The 16,086-nt window shown below is 42.8% G+C and overlaps 1 protein-coding gene across 1 annotated transcript in view; it reads left to right on the top strand.

Annotated features, from left to right (window-relative positions):
• The window catches only part of CCL28 (C-C motif chemokine ligand 28), a 156,378-nt gene that overhangs the window by 40,299 nt on the left and 99,993 nt on the right, over nucleotides 1-16,086 (top strand). The window lies entirely within an intron of this gene.

Here is a 16,086-nt window from a genome sequence, read left to right on the forward strand (position 1 = left end):
ATGCATTGTAAAAAAGTGATGGTGGTGAGAAAAGAGGCTACAGAAGCATGGTCAGTGGCGTAACAACCGCCGTAGCAGCCGATGTGATCTATATGTATATATGTGTGATCTATATGTATATATGTGTATATATGACTGTATGTATGTGTATGTGTGTATATATGACTGTGTGTATGTGGGTATATATGCCTGCATCTATGTGTATGTGTGTATATACGCCTGTATGTAAGTGTATGTGTGTATATATGCCTGTATGTATGTATATATGCCTGTAAGTATGTGTATATATGCCTGTATGTGTGTATATATGCCTGTATGTATGTGTATGTGTGTATATATGCCTGTATGTATGTGTATGTGTATATATATGCCTGTATGTATGTATATATGCCTGTAAGTATGTGTATGTATGTATATATGCCTGTATGTATGTGTATATATGCCTGTAAGTATGTGTATATATGCCTGTATGTATGTGTGTATATATGCCTTTAAGTATGTGTATATATGCCTGTATGTATGTGTATATATATGCCTGTATGTATGTATATATGCCTGTAAGTGTGTATATATATGCCTGTAAGTATGTGTATATATGCCTGTATGTATGTGTATATATGCCTGTATGTATGTGTATATATATGCCTGTAAGTATGTGTATATATATGCCTGTAAGTATGTGTATATTTGCCTGTATGTATGTGTATGTGTGTATATATGCCTGTATGTATGTGTATATATGCCTGTATGTATGTGTATATATATGCCTGTATGTGTGTATATATGCCTGTATGTATATATGCCTGTATGTATGTGTATATATGCCTGTATGTATGTATATATATATGCCTGTAAGTATGTGTATATATATGCCTGTAAGTATGTGTATATTTGCCTGTATGTATGTGTATGTGTGTATATATGCCTGTATGTATGTGTATATATGCCTGTATGTATGTGTATGTGTGTATATATGCCTGTATGTATGTGTATATATGCCTGTATGTGTATATATGCCTGTATGTATGTGTATGTGTATATATGCCTTTAAGTATGTGTATATATGCCTGTATGTATGTGTATATATATGCCTGTATGTATGTATATATGCCTGTGTGTGTATATATGCCTGTAAGTATGTGTATATATGCCTGTATGTATATATGCCTGTATGTATGTGTATATATGCCTGTATGTATGTGTATATATATGCCTGTAAGTATGTGTATATATATGCCTGTAAGTATGTGTATATTTGCCTGTATGTATGTGTATGTGTGTATATATGCCTGTATGTATGTGTATATATGCCTGTATGTATGTGTGTATATATGCCTGTAAGTATGTGTATATATGCCTGTATGTATGTGTATATATATGCCTGTATGTGTGTATATATGCCTGTATGTATATATGCCTGTATGTATGTGTATATATGCCTGTATGTATGTATATATATATGCCTGTAAGTATGTGTATATATATGCCTGTAAGTATGTGTATATTTGCCTGTATGTATGTGTATGTGTGTATATATGCCTGTATGTATGTGTATATATGCCTGTATGTATGTGTATGTGTGTATATATGCCTGTATGTATGTGTATATATGCCTGTATGTGTATATATGCCTGTATGTATGTGTATGTGTATATATGCCTGTAAGTATGTGTATATATGCCTGTATGTATGTATATATGCCTGTATGTATGTATATATGCCTGTAAGTATGTGTATATATGCCTGTATGTATGTATATATGCCTGTATGTATGTATATATGCCTGTATGTATGTGTATATATGCCTGTATGTGTGTATATATGTATGTATGTGTATATGCCTGTAAGTATGTGTATGTGGGTATATATGCCTGTATGTATGTGTATGTGGGTATATATGCCTGTATGTATGTGTATGTGGGTATATATGCCTGTATGTATGTGGGTATGTATGCCTGTATGTATGTGTATGTGGGTATGTATGCCTGTAAGTATGTGTATGTGGGTATAAATGCCTGTATGTATGTGTATGTGGGTATATATGCCTGTATGTATGTGGGTATGTATGTATGTGTATGTGGGTATGTATGCCTGTATGTATGTGTATGTGGGTATATATGCCTGTATGTATGTGTATGTGGGTATGTATGCCTGTAAGTATGTGATTTCTGCATGGCCCCCCTTCAAAAATATATACATATTTGTATATAGAACCTCCTCTCCTCTAGGTGTAGAAGATGCCCCTGTCTATGGTGATGGTAAAACCGCCTCTCCTCTAGGCGTAGAGGATGCCCCTGTCTATGGTGTTGGTAGAACCCCCTCTCCTCTAGGTGTAGAGGATGCCCCCTGTCTATGGTGATGGTAGAACCTCCTCTCCTCTAGGTGTAGAGTATGCCCCCTGTCTATGGTGATGGTAGAACCACCTGTCGTCTAGGTGTAGAGGATGCCCCTGCCTATGGTGATGGTAGAACTGCCTCTCCTCTAGGTGTAGAGGATGCCCCCTGTCTATGGTGATGGTAGAACCTCCTCTCCTCTAGGTGTAGAAGATGCCCCCTGTCTATGGTGATAGTAGAACTGCCTCTCCTCTAGGTGTAGAGGGTGCCCCCTGTCCATGGTGATGGTAGAACCGCCTCTCCTCTAGGTGTAGAGGATGTCCCCTGTCTATGGTGAGGTGATGGTAGAACTACCTCTCCTATAGGTGTAGAGGATGCCCCCTGTGTATGGGGATGGTAGAGCCACCTCTCCTCTAGGTGTAGAGGATGCCTCCTGTCTATGGTGATGGTAGAACCACCTCTCCTCTAGGTGTAGAGGATGTCCCCTGTCTATGGTGATGGTAGAACTGCCTCTCCTCTAGGTGTAGAGGATGCCCCCTGTCTATGGTGATGGTAGAACCTCCTCTCCTCTAGGTGTAGAAGATGCCCCCTGTCTATGGTGATGGTAGAACTGCCTCTCCTCTAGGTGTAGAGGGTGCCCCCTGTCCATGGTGATGGTAGAACCGCCTCTCCTCTAGGTGTAGAGGATGTCCCCTGTCTATGGTGAGGTGATGGTAGAACCACCTCTCCTCTAGGTGTAGAGGATGCCTCCTGTCTATGGTGATGGTAGAACCACCTCTCCTCTAGGTGTAGAGGATGTCCCCTGTCTATGGTGAGGTGATGGTAGAACTACCTCTCCTCTAGGTGTAGAGGATGTGCCCTGTCTATGGTGAGGTGATGGTAGAAACACCTCTCCTCTAGGTGTAGAGGATGTCCCCTGTCTATGGTGAGGTGATGGTAGAACTACCGCTCCTCTAGGTGTAGAGGATGCCCCCTGTCTATGGTGATGGTAGAACCTCCTCTCCTCTAGGTGTAGATGATGCCCCCTGTCTATGGTGATGGTAAAACCGCCTCTCCTCTAGGTGTAGAGGATGCCCCCTGTCTATGGTGATGGTAGAACCTCCTCTCCTCTAGGTATGGAGGATGCCCCCTGTCTGTGGTGATGGTAGAACCTCCTCTCCTCTAGGCGTAGAGGATGCCCCCTGTTTATAGTGATGGTAGAACTGCCTCTCCTGTAGGTGAAAAAGATGCCCCCTGTCTATGGTGATGGTAGAACTGCCTCTCCTCTAGGTGTAGAGGATGCCCCCTGTCTATGGTGATGGTAGAACAACCTCTCCTCTAGGTGTAGAGGATGCCCCCGTCTATGGTAATGGTAGAGCCTCCTCTCCTCTAAGTCTAGAAGATGCCTCCTGTCAATGGTGATGGTAAAACTGCCTCTCCTCTAGGTATAGAGGATGTCCCCTGTCTAAGGTGAGGTGATGGAAGAACTACTTCTCCTCTAGGCGTAGAGGATGCCCCCTGTTTATAGTGATGGTAGAACCACCTCTCCTGTAGGTGAAAAAGATGCCCCCTGTCTATGGTGATGGTAGAACTGCCTCTCCTCTAGTTGTAGAGGATGCCCCTGTCTATGGTGATGGTAGAACAACCTCTCCTCTAGGTGTAGAGGATGCCCCCGTCTATGGTAATGGTAGAGCCTCCTCTCCTCTAGGTGTAGAAGATGCCCCCTGTCAATGGTGATGGTAAAACCGCTTCTCCTCTAGGTATAGAGGATGTCCCCTGTCTATGGTGAGGTGATGGTAGAACTACCTCTCCTCTAGATGTAGAGGATGCCCCCTGTGTATGGTGATGGTAGAACCTCCTCTCCTCTAGGTGTAGAGGATGCCCCCTGTCTATGGTGATGGTAGAACCGCCTCTCCTCCAGGTGTAGAGGATGCCCCCTGTCTATGGTGATGGTAGAACCTCCTTTCCTCTAATGTATAGGATGTCCTCTGTCTATGGTGATGGTAGAACCTCCTCTCCTCTAGGTGTAGAGGATGCCCGTGTCTAATGTGATGGTAGAGCCGCCTCTCCTCTAGGTGTAGAGGATGCCCTGGTCTATGGTGATAGTAGAACCACCTCTACTCTAGGTGTAGAGGATGCCCCCTGTCTATGGTGATGGTAGAACCTCCTCTCCTCTAGGTGTAGATGATGCCCCCTGTCTATGGTGATGGTAAAACCGCCTCTCCTCTAGGTGTAGAGGATGCCCTGGTCTATGGTGATAGTAGAACCACCTCTACTCTAGGTGTAGAGGATGCCCCCTGTCTATGGTGATGGTAGAACCTCTTCTCCTCTAGGCGTAGAAGATGCTCCGATGTCCTGGTCACAGGCCTCGGTATAAAAAGATCTTTGGTTAGATCCTTGTACTGCCCATTTAGTTATTTGTGCATTTTAATGAGGTCTCCCCTCAGTCGTCTTTTTTTCTAAGCTGAATAACCCCAGGTTTTGTACCGTATATTCCGGCGTATAAGACGACTTTTGAAGACAGAAAAATCTTCTGTCTTCTCTGGGGTCGTCTTATAGGCCGGTAATCCCGCCCGGGCTGAGCCCTCTCCATAGCCGGTAAGACTTTGCATATTGCAGCAAAGGCTTACCGGTAACACCGATCGCGGGTGTTTTCACAGCGTGGGCAGTGAGGGGTGTACCGCACACGGGGAGGTGCTGGATCTGACAGCTCCAGGACTTGAGGGGGAGAAGACAGGACAGTCCCGGGTAAGAACATGCAGCCTCGCCGTCTCAGCAAGCGCTCCGTGCTGGGCAACAAGCTGGGCACTGCCAGGGATGCCCCCAAGACTGGCATGAAGGAGCTGCTGCCGGCGCTGGGCACGGGGTCACCGGGAGGGCACGGACGTGGCGAGGACCAGGAGGAGGACGAGGAGGTCGCTGTGCAGGAACAGGAGGCACTGAGACCCCCGTGCCCGCGGTCTGTGAGGTGTCCGTACCAGGTGGGTGCCCGGCAGGAGTGGGCGTGCGCGGGTAGCCATGTGCTGCAGCAGGCTGCTTGTTTCTCTGCTTGTAACAAAGGGAACTAGTTCTCATCATGTAGAGAAATGTCTCCAGATTTACTGATCTGCACCTAATGAGGCTTTGTGCTGCCTGTGCCCCCTCATCTCTGCCAGGGGTGCCCCACATCTGGGGGTGAGCACCATCCATGCAGCACTGGCACAGCCTCACACACCCCCTTTTCTGGAGAGAGAAACACGTGCCCTGCCAGTGGCTGTATCTCACCCAGAGCTGGGTGCCAGGCTCTCACCCATGCCCTCCCCTGTAGGCTACAGTCATGTGGGGGGTCATTGTGTGACAGCAGCCCCCCAGGGGGTCACCTCTGTGCCATCTAGAGATAACCATCTGATGCATCAGTGATTGGCACAGTATTGTCTCTGATGCCCCCGTAAACAAAGCAATTCAAGTTGGCAAAATCAAAAAAATAATTTTTGTACAGGAGGTTTTCATTTTTGTAAATGTATGAAAACATTATAAAACCTATTCAAATTTGGTATCCCCTTAATCGTGCCGACCCAAAGAATAAAGCAGACATGTCATTTGGGGCGCTCAGTGAAAGACGTAATATCCAAGCCCACAAGAAAATGGCGCAAATGCGTTTTTTCAGCATTTTCATTGCATTTGGAATTTTTACATGGCATGGAATATTTAATAAAATAAAAATTTAAGGTACAGTATGGTAACATTTACAGTAACATGGACGATGGTAATGTTGTTGTTGTATGCCTTATGTTTATGAGCGACAGTTTTCCTGCTATATACCTGCATGTCATAAGAATTTACATTAAAAAAAGGAGCATGTTAAATTCAAATCTGTTTTTTTAAAAAAATGTTACCGGTGTTTTGTATGCGTTGGAAAAGGGGTAGTCTTATACGGCGAATATATCTTAAACTCTATATTTTAAACAGGAAAGTAGGGGGGTCGTCTTATACACCAGGTCGTCTTATACGCAGGAATATACGGTAATCTGTCTTTTTATTCTAGTCCCTTTATTCCCCTAATAATCTTGGTTGCTCTCCTCTGCACCTGTTCCAGTTCTACTATGTCCTTTTTATATACTGTTACCCAAAACTGTACACAATGAGGCAGATTTATCAACCTGTCTTAAAGTCAGAAAGTCAGAATGCCCATCACAGCTCCCATTTAAAATATTAATGAGCACTGGTAAAACGAAAGCTGAGCTATAATTGATTGACAAGGTCAACTAAGAACAATCTGGCATTTATGCAGCTTGATAAATGTGCCCCAATATTCCAAGGGCAAAATGATGTCCTTAACATGAGAATCTATTCCTCTCTTGGTACATCCCATAATTTGATTTGCTTTAGCAGGAGCTGCCTGGCTCTGCTCACTAAAATTAAGTTTACCATCCACCAATACCCCCAAGTCTTTTTCTCCATCAGTTTTACCAAGTGTTGAGGGAGTAGGAAAGAGGATGAGACTGTGTAACAGCTTGTAATGCCAGATCACAGATGGGCTTGGGTTTCCCTCAGACTCATTATCATAAATATAAAAGTTGATTTTAGAGAAAAGGAGGCCATGGATAAGAAATATAAGAATATTACCACAGTCACGGTGCCTGGATCTATGAGTAGTGTCCCTGGTTTATCATGGTGGATTTTAATGCTAGATTTCCTCTAAAGGGGTCTTCCCACAAACATAAGTTAGGCCCTATCCACAGGATGAAACCACCACAGAACACAAAAATGTGGGGTTGTAATGGAAAACCAAAATGGAGTCGAAGATACAACATGGCTGCTCTTGAGATAAAAGACAGTTCATGTAACCTTATTTCAACTGTGAATGAGCCCAAATCAACATATTTTGATCCTCATTATATTTGACATTTATATTCTCATTAAGTTTGACATATTCTTATCCTTATTTGGCACTCTGCTGGGATGCGCCCATCTCCTGGGATGCTTTCCAATGAAAACTGGCCACTTTCATGGGAAACTATACCATTAGGAGAATAATGAGAAAACATATGCATACATATGTTTTTCCATATAGTTTGGTGACGCACAGACATGGGGTATAAAACCTATCAGCTAGCGGTGGGATTTGAGAGAATTGAGAGCTAGCTACTGACTGATGCTATACTGCTTGGGTACTTGTGGGACGCCTCAAGACCTGATGATACCTGTCAATACCTGTCATTCTACTGCTTGGTGATAGTCCGTGAAGACCCCTACCTGCCGGAAGGTCATCAATGATGCTGGACAGAGATGTAAGTTGATAAGCCCGTGAAGATTTTGTGTGCCGGAGCTCATCAATAAAAGTTGACAGTGTTGTGACTATAATCTTTTGATATTTACCTCTTTATATACTTTTGTATTACAATAAACCTTTTAAATATTGTTGACTGTGTAATTTTTCTTATTCTATAACACGAAATCCAAAGAACCTGTTACTCTTTGTAATACAGGGGTCCAATGGGGGTCCCACTTACCCCCACCGGACCCCTCGTCGCTCCATCAGAATAATGGAGCAGATGGACGTGCATGACCATTCTGCTCCATTAATCTCTATGGAGCTGATGGAGATGACGGAGGTGCGTGGGACCCCATCAGACCCCACATTTTCGTGATCTGTGGGGGTCTCATCATTGAGACGCCCACCGATCTGCATGTTAGGCCCTATCCTGTGGTTAACTTTTACAAAAGTATCAAGATGTTATTGGCAGTCCGTGAGCCAGAAGCTGCAGATATGCCTCTAAATACAGATCAGACATGGAAATTATCCACCACCACAGGAATCCTATGAAGTCAAGTATTTCCACAGTCAACACATCACTATGTGTTGGGTTTTGCTCACCATGTGACATATTCTATAACTGCATGTCACGCTGTGGGTTCATGTGGCTGGCAGGATGTTGGCATATTTTGTGCTGCCCCAAGCACATTAGATTTCCATCTTATCTTTGTGATGTGTAGTAGTAAAAATGTAAGACTATAACAGGCCCTGGATTGTAAAAAGATTGTGGACTTCTCAGTGGCCTAGAGTTTTTTTTAATAATCTGATGTTGTATGCATGAAAACAGTAATATAGCAAAACTAGTTACATAGAGACAGTAACAGAACTAACCGTATTACATGCGGACAGTCCCAGACCCAATCTTCCTACATATATAAGTTACCAGAACCAAGGTTACTACATAGATAAGGCACAAGAACCAAGGTTACTAAATGCAGCACCAGATGTATCACAGGGTTCGATGCTTGATTATAAATGTGCCATAGCATCAGACTGTCTCCATGTGGCTTCCCCTCATTGGAGCAGAGAGCAAAGAGTTATATCATCACAAGTACTTACTGTAATAATGATGACTCATAGATGATGTCTTTGATTTCAGATGTTCTCTTTATCCGCACACAGGTACAATACTCAATAATAATACATGTATGAACAATCAGTAAACAAGGTACATAAAGTGGCCGGTGCAGATAAGGTGCATGAATGAAGTTGTCCCTGAACCTGGTCATACAATACCAAAGGTGGTCCCAGAGGGGGAGAGTAACAGGTTAATGCGAGCCGGTTTAATGAGATATAGTCATAATCCTTCTGTCATATTAGAGTAATATAACAGAAGGATTACGACTATATCTCATTAAACAGGATCTCCGATCATGTTACCTGTCATGTGACATGCGCGGTAGTCACCGCCCACACGCCGTCCCCTTTGGAAGCATATCGACGTTCCAGGTAATTTGCTGCATCCAATTATGGACCTTACTTTTAGAGGCGTGGCCTCCGGGAGGGGTATTTGAACACGACCATCACACTATACACACACTTACCCCTGAGGAAGTCACCAGTTCGGGTGACGATACGCGTGGGGTCTGCCTTACTCCCTCCTCCCCCTTTTGGCTGCCCCTGCAACAGGTTCGCATTAACCTGTTACTCTCCCACTCTGGGACCACCTTTGGTATTGTATGACCAGGTTCAGGGACAACTTCATTCATGCACCTTATCTGCACCGGCCACTTTATGTACCTTGTTTACTGATTGTTCATACATGTGTTATTATTGAGTATTGTACCTGTGTGCGGATATTAGATTGACCAACTTGGGATAGGGAGTATTTGGGCATCACTTGCCCTTGGTAGCTGTATACATCCGTTGGATGTATTTGTTAAGTGTTTTTAATCTTTTGATTGTCCTGTATGTATAGTTACTTTATGAATTAATAATTAACTAATAATAATTAATTAATAAACTTTGTTGTTGTTATATCCTGTATACGCATCCACCTTTGTCTTTTGTTGTGGTTACATAGTGCCCCTACAGTAGCCAATAATAAATGCATCCAGGAGTGGGATTTGACCAATTCGCACCAGCTTGTTTGATTTCACCACACTTCCCCTGACCCATAGCTCCAGAATCAATGTGCAAGGAGAGGAACAACGTAAGGCTAAATTCACACTGCCGTGATCCCGCCGCACCCTAGCACGGCGGGCACACGGCAGCGCGGGGAGAGGAGGAGGAGGTGAGCGCAGCTCACCCCCGCCCCTCTCCATAGGAAGTAATGGTGCACGGCGCCGTAATACGGGGAAAGATAGGACATGTCCTATCTTTCCCCGGGCTACGGAGCGGTACGGTGCCACACGTGTGCTGCACCGTACCGCTCCCGTACAGGGCCGTGAGCCCATAGAAGTACATCGGCCGTATATACGTCCCCCATACTGTAGTGTGAATGTAGCCTAAGTATGTATTTAAAAAAAAATACCATTGGCTACTGTGGGGTATCAATGTGACAAGTATCTACTTATGGTAGCCAATTTAGTCAGAGCGCCCCCACAGTACACAATATAGTAACAATGTCCTCACCTTAGCCAATATAATGGCAGTGTTCCTACAGTAGCTAATATAGTAACAGTGTCCCCACAGTAGCCAATAATAAATGCACCCAGGAGTGGGATTTGACCAATTCGCACCAGCTTGGTTGAGTCGGTTGTTAAAATCATGTCTGGCTTCCTGAGCGGGGGAAAATAAAGTTGGTAGCAGAGCAGGGAAGCTTTTTGCTCCCGTGCTCCACTGCTCTCCTTCCACCAGCATGTGGTCCATTTGATGGTCGAAGCAGCACAAGCGACCTATGATGTCACCACACTTCCCCTGACCCATAGCTCCAGGATCAATGTGCAAGGAGAGGAACAACGTAAGTATGTATTTAAAAAAAATACCATTGGCTACTGTGGAACATTATTGTGACTGCTGGTTACCTGGGGCATTATTGTGGCTGTGACTATTGGCTGCTGTGTGGGGGCACTGTCAACCGTTTGCAGGCACTGTGACGACATTAGCTACTGTGGATGGGCACATTGACAATACTGGCTACTGTATGGGGGCACCATTACTATTTTGGTGACTGTGGGGGCACTGTTAATATATTGGCTTCTGTGCGGGGAATGTAATTATATTGATTACTGTGGGGACATAATAGTGATCTCTACGGGAACAGCAGAACTTCAGTTGTGATAAGAAGAGAAGATGATTATAGAGTGAGAAACTTAAAATTTTTACTTTTAAACATAAATATTAAATTTTCAAACTGAAACTTTTTATATTGCTATATTTGCAGAGTGAACTTGTGGCTGGAAGAAGCTTAAATGGTAGCCAGGTAGAAAAAGAAGAAGATGAAAGAGACTCTTTCGATCAGATGACATTGGATTTACAGTAAGTACTGGCATTACGGTTGAGCTCACAATTGTGCATTCTATAATTCACCATTGTTACACTGAACTTGGTTCTATTTTTATGAACTGAGCTGAGTTCTTGTGCTGCATTTACTTACTGAACTGGGTTCAGGTGCTCTTTTTACTGATCTCAGTTCTGGTGCTATTGAACTTGGTTCTGGTATTGTAAATATGTACAAACTTGGTTTTAGTACTTACTGTAAGTATTGGGCTTGGTTCTGGTGCTAAGTATGTATTTAACATGGTTCTGGTGTTGTACCTTCTGGAGCAATGCAACAAACACAACAGTTTTGAGAGTTTATTGTTAAAAATTTTAATCCCACCCCTAGTGCCCCCACAGTAGTTAATAGTCACAGTACTCCCCAAATGTAGCCAACAGTAACAGTCCCCTACAGTAGCAGATATTCACATTGCCTCATACCACAGTAGCCATTAGACATAGTCCCCTCAGTAATCAATAGTCATGGTGCTCTCAAACATTAATCAATTTTCACTGCCCACACAGTAGTGAAATCACAATGCCCCCACAGTAGCCAAGTCACAGTGCTCCCACAGGAGCCAATAGTATCAGTGACCCCACAGTAGTCAATAGCTACAGTATCCCCCACAGTATACTACTCACCCGATCAATCAACTCTCTAAGCAAAAAACTTCATGATCCCTCTGTGCTATGAGATGCTGTGTGCTGACAATGTGCTTAGATCATCAGGATCCAAGGTCTACACTTTCATTTAGGTTCAGAACATCCATTAGTATCTGACACATAGAAAGATAGAGACAGATCAGAGATGATGGGATCCATGAGATGCATATAACATTCTCAGTTCTGCTACATCTCACCTATAACATACAGTTTCGGATCTGATGTGCCTCCCATATCTGTCTGTAGCTTGTAAGTTTACTCTCCTCACGATGTGTTGCTTGCCGGCAGGAAGTCTCTGTGTGAGATCCTCTTGTAATGTAAGGGTTGGGGCTGGAGAAAGAGAACAGCTCAGTGCAGAGTCAGATAGGAGAACAATGGGCCACATTTACTTACCCGTCCTGTCACAAACCCCGAAAGTGCATTGTCCGACCGGAATGCACTGTGTCGCGATTAACTAAGATTGTGCGCCTGATATCCTGCATGTGCCACTTTCTCGCTCAGGCCTGACAGAGTTCACCTTCTTCTTCCCGGTGCATGTAAGTGCTTGGTCTTGCGACACAATTTGAACCTTAAATCCCACGCTCAGTCTGAATCAGTAGGATCGTCTGTCAGGCCGCCAACGATTTCTGCCGCATGAAAACCAGTGCAGCTGCACCACAATCCGATCACGTGTGACACAATCCCCAGTTAAATACCTGTCACAGCGGCGCAGGATACAGCGTACCACAGGATACGGACCACAGGCTACGGACCACCGGACACAGACCACAGGATATGGACCACAGGACACGGACTACAGGATACGGATCACAGGATATGGACCAACGGACACAGACCACAGGATATGGACCACTGGACACGGACCACCGGACACGGACCACAGGCTACGAACCACCGGACATGGACCACAGGATATTGACCACAGGCTACGGACCACAGGATATGGACCACAAGACACGGACTACAGGATATGGATCACAGGATATGGACCAACGGACACAGACCACAGGATATGGACCACAGGACACGAACCACCGGACACGGACCACAGGCTACGGACCACAGGACACGCACCACAGGATATGGACCACAAGATGCGTCTGGAAACGCACAGGAACACGGAGGTGTCTGGCAACGCACAGGAAACGGGACCTCGGGAAACACACAGGAACGGGAACTCGGGATACACACAGGAGGCTTTCACTTCAGTTGGGGAGACTTGAAGATCCGGCGGGGAGTAAAGGGAGCCGCCGGGTTATATAGGAAACCCGGAAGTGAGCAGCGCCAATGGGAAGGACGCTGGCCCTTTAAGTTCAGAGAAGTCACCACGTGCGCACCCTAGAAGCGGGAGCGCGCGGCCTGGTGGCAAGAGACGTGCAGCGTGCACGCCAGGACCAGAAGCACAGGCAGGAGCCAGGAGAGGTTAGTGCGGACCAAGGGACGGGGACAGGCAGCCAGCGGAGCACGGGTGTACCCGCAATCCGTGACATGGATTGTGGGAGCACCTGTAACACTGCACTTCAGTTTTCCTAATTATTCGGACTGACTGACCTTCATTTCTTGAAAGTAATGATGGTCACTATTTTTTCTTTACTTAGTTGCATTTTTTTTTTAGCCATAATACAAATCCTACCAGTCTATACAGTAGGACGATCAGCTGTGTATCCACCGGACTTCTACACAACACAACTGATGGTCCAAACCCCATTTATAAGGCAAGAAATCCCTCTTATTACCCCTGACAGGGACCTGTGATGTGAAAACCTTTTCAGGTGACTACCTCTTGTATCTCATCAAGAGAAGCCAATAGTGTGAAAAGCAGTAATCAAAGCAAAAGGAACCAAGAATATAAAACAGATTTTCAAGTTGTTTCACACTTTTTTGGTAAGTATATAATTCCACATGTGGTAATTCATAGTTTCGATGTCTTCAGTGTGAATCTACAATTTTTATAGTCATGAAAATTCACTATTTGAATGAGAAAGTGTGTCCAAACTTTTGTTCTGTATCGTATACTCCTCCTGCCCTGTACATACACTGTATAATGTATAGTAATGCTCAGGTATTATAGTAATTTATACTCCCGCTCCTGTATTACACTGTATAATGTATAGTAATGCTCAGGTATTATAGTAATGTATACCCCCGCTCCTGTATTACACTGTATAATTTATAGTAATACTCAGGTATTATAGTAATGTATACTCCCGATCTTGTATTACACTGCATAATGTATAGTAACACTCAGGTATTATAGTAATGTATGTCCCTGCTCCTGTATTACACTGTATTATGTATAGTAGTGATCAGGTATAGTAATGTATACCCCTGCTCCTGTATTACACTGTAAAATGTATAGTAATACTCAGGTATTATAGTAATGTATACTCCCGCTCCTCTATTACACTGTATAATGTATAGTAATGCTCAGGTATTATAGTAATGTATACTCCTGCTCCTGTATTACACTGTATAATGTATAGTAATACTCAGGTATTATAGTAATGTATACTCCCGCTCCTGTATTACACTGTATAATGTATAGTAATGCTCAGGTATTATAGTAATGTATACTCCCGCTCCGGTAGTACACTGTATAATGTATAGTAATGCTCAGGTATTATAGTAATTTATACTCCCGCTCCTGTATTACACTGTATAATGTATAGTAATACTCAGGTATTATAGTAATGTATACTCCCGCTCCTGTATTACACTGTATAATGTATAGTAATGCTCAGGTATTATAGTAATGTATACCCCCGCTCCTGTATTACACTGCATAATGTATAGTAATACTCAGGTATTATAGTAATGTATACCCCTGCTCCTGTATTACACTGTATTATGTATAGTAGTGATCAGGTATAGTAATGTATACCCCTGCTCCTGTATTACACTGTAAAATGTATAGTAATACTCAGGTATTATAGTAATGTATACTCCCGCTCCTCTATTACACTGTATAATGTATAGTAATGCTCAGGTATTATAGTAATGTATACTCCCGCTCCTGTATTACACTGTATAATGTATAGTAATGCTCAGGTATTATAGTAATGTATACTCCCGCTCCTGTATTACACTGTATAATGTATAGTAATGCTCAGGTATTATAGTAATGTATACTCCCGCTCCTGTATTACACTGTATAATGTATAGTAATACTCAGGTATTATAGTAATGTATACTCCCGTTCCTCTATTACACTGTATAATGTATAGTAATGCTCAGGTATTATAGTAATGTATACTCCTGCTCCTGTATTACACTGTATAATGTATAGTAATGCTCAGGTATTATAGTAATGTATACTCCCGCTCCTGTATTACACTGTATAATGTATAGTAATGCTCAGGTATTATAGTAATGTATACTCCCGCTCCTGTATTACACTGTATAATGTATAGTAATGCTCAGGTATTATAGTAATGTATACTCCCGCTCCTGTATTACACTGTATAATGTATAGTAATACTCAGGTATTATAGTAATGTATACTCCCATTCCTCTATTACACTGTATAATGTATAGTAATGCTCAGGTATTATAGTAATGTATACTCCTGCTCCTGTATTACACTGTATAATGTATAGTAATGCTCAGGTATTATAGTAATGTATACTCCCGCTCCTGTATTACACTGTATAATGTATAGTAATGCTCAGGTATTATAGTAATGTATACTCCCGCTCCGGTATTACACTGTATAATGTATAGTAATGCTCAGGTATCATAGTATTTTATACTCCCGCTCCTGTATTATACTGTATAATGTACTGTAATGCTGAAGTATTATAGTAATGTATACTCCCGCTCCAGTATTACACTGCATAATGTATAGTAATGCTCAGGTATCATAGTATTTTATACTCCCACTCCTGTATTATACTGTATAATGTACTGTAATGCTGAAGTATTATAGTAATTTATACTCCCGCTCCTGTATTACACTGTATAATGTATAGTAATGCTCAGGTATTATAGTAATTTATACTCCCGCTCCTGTATTACACTGTATAATGTATAGTAATGCTCAGGTATTATAGTAATGTATACTCCCGCTCCTGTATTATATTGTATAATGTACTGTAATGCTGAAGTATTGTAGTAATGTATACTCCCGCTCCGGTATTACACTGTATAATGTATAGTAATGCTCAGGTATCATAGTATTTTATACTCCCGCTCCTGTATTATATTGTATAATGTACTGTAATGCTGAAGTATTATAGTAATGTATACTCCCGCTCCGGTAGTACACTGTATAATGTATAGTAATGCTCAGGTATTATAGTAATTTATACTCCCGCTCTGGTATTACACTATATAATGTATAGTAATACTCAGGTATAGTGATATATACTCCCTGTCACTAGTCACTACCTGGGCGCC

This window comes from Engystomops pustulosus, chromosome 1 (assembly GCF_040894005.1).
Source record: "Engystomops pustulosus chromosome 1, aEngPut4.maternal, whole genome shotgun sequence".
Taxonomy (NCBI): domain Eukaryota; kingdom Metazoa; phylum Chordata; class Amphibia; order Anura; family Leptodactylidae; genus Engystomops; species Engystomops pustulosus.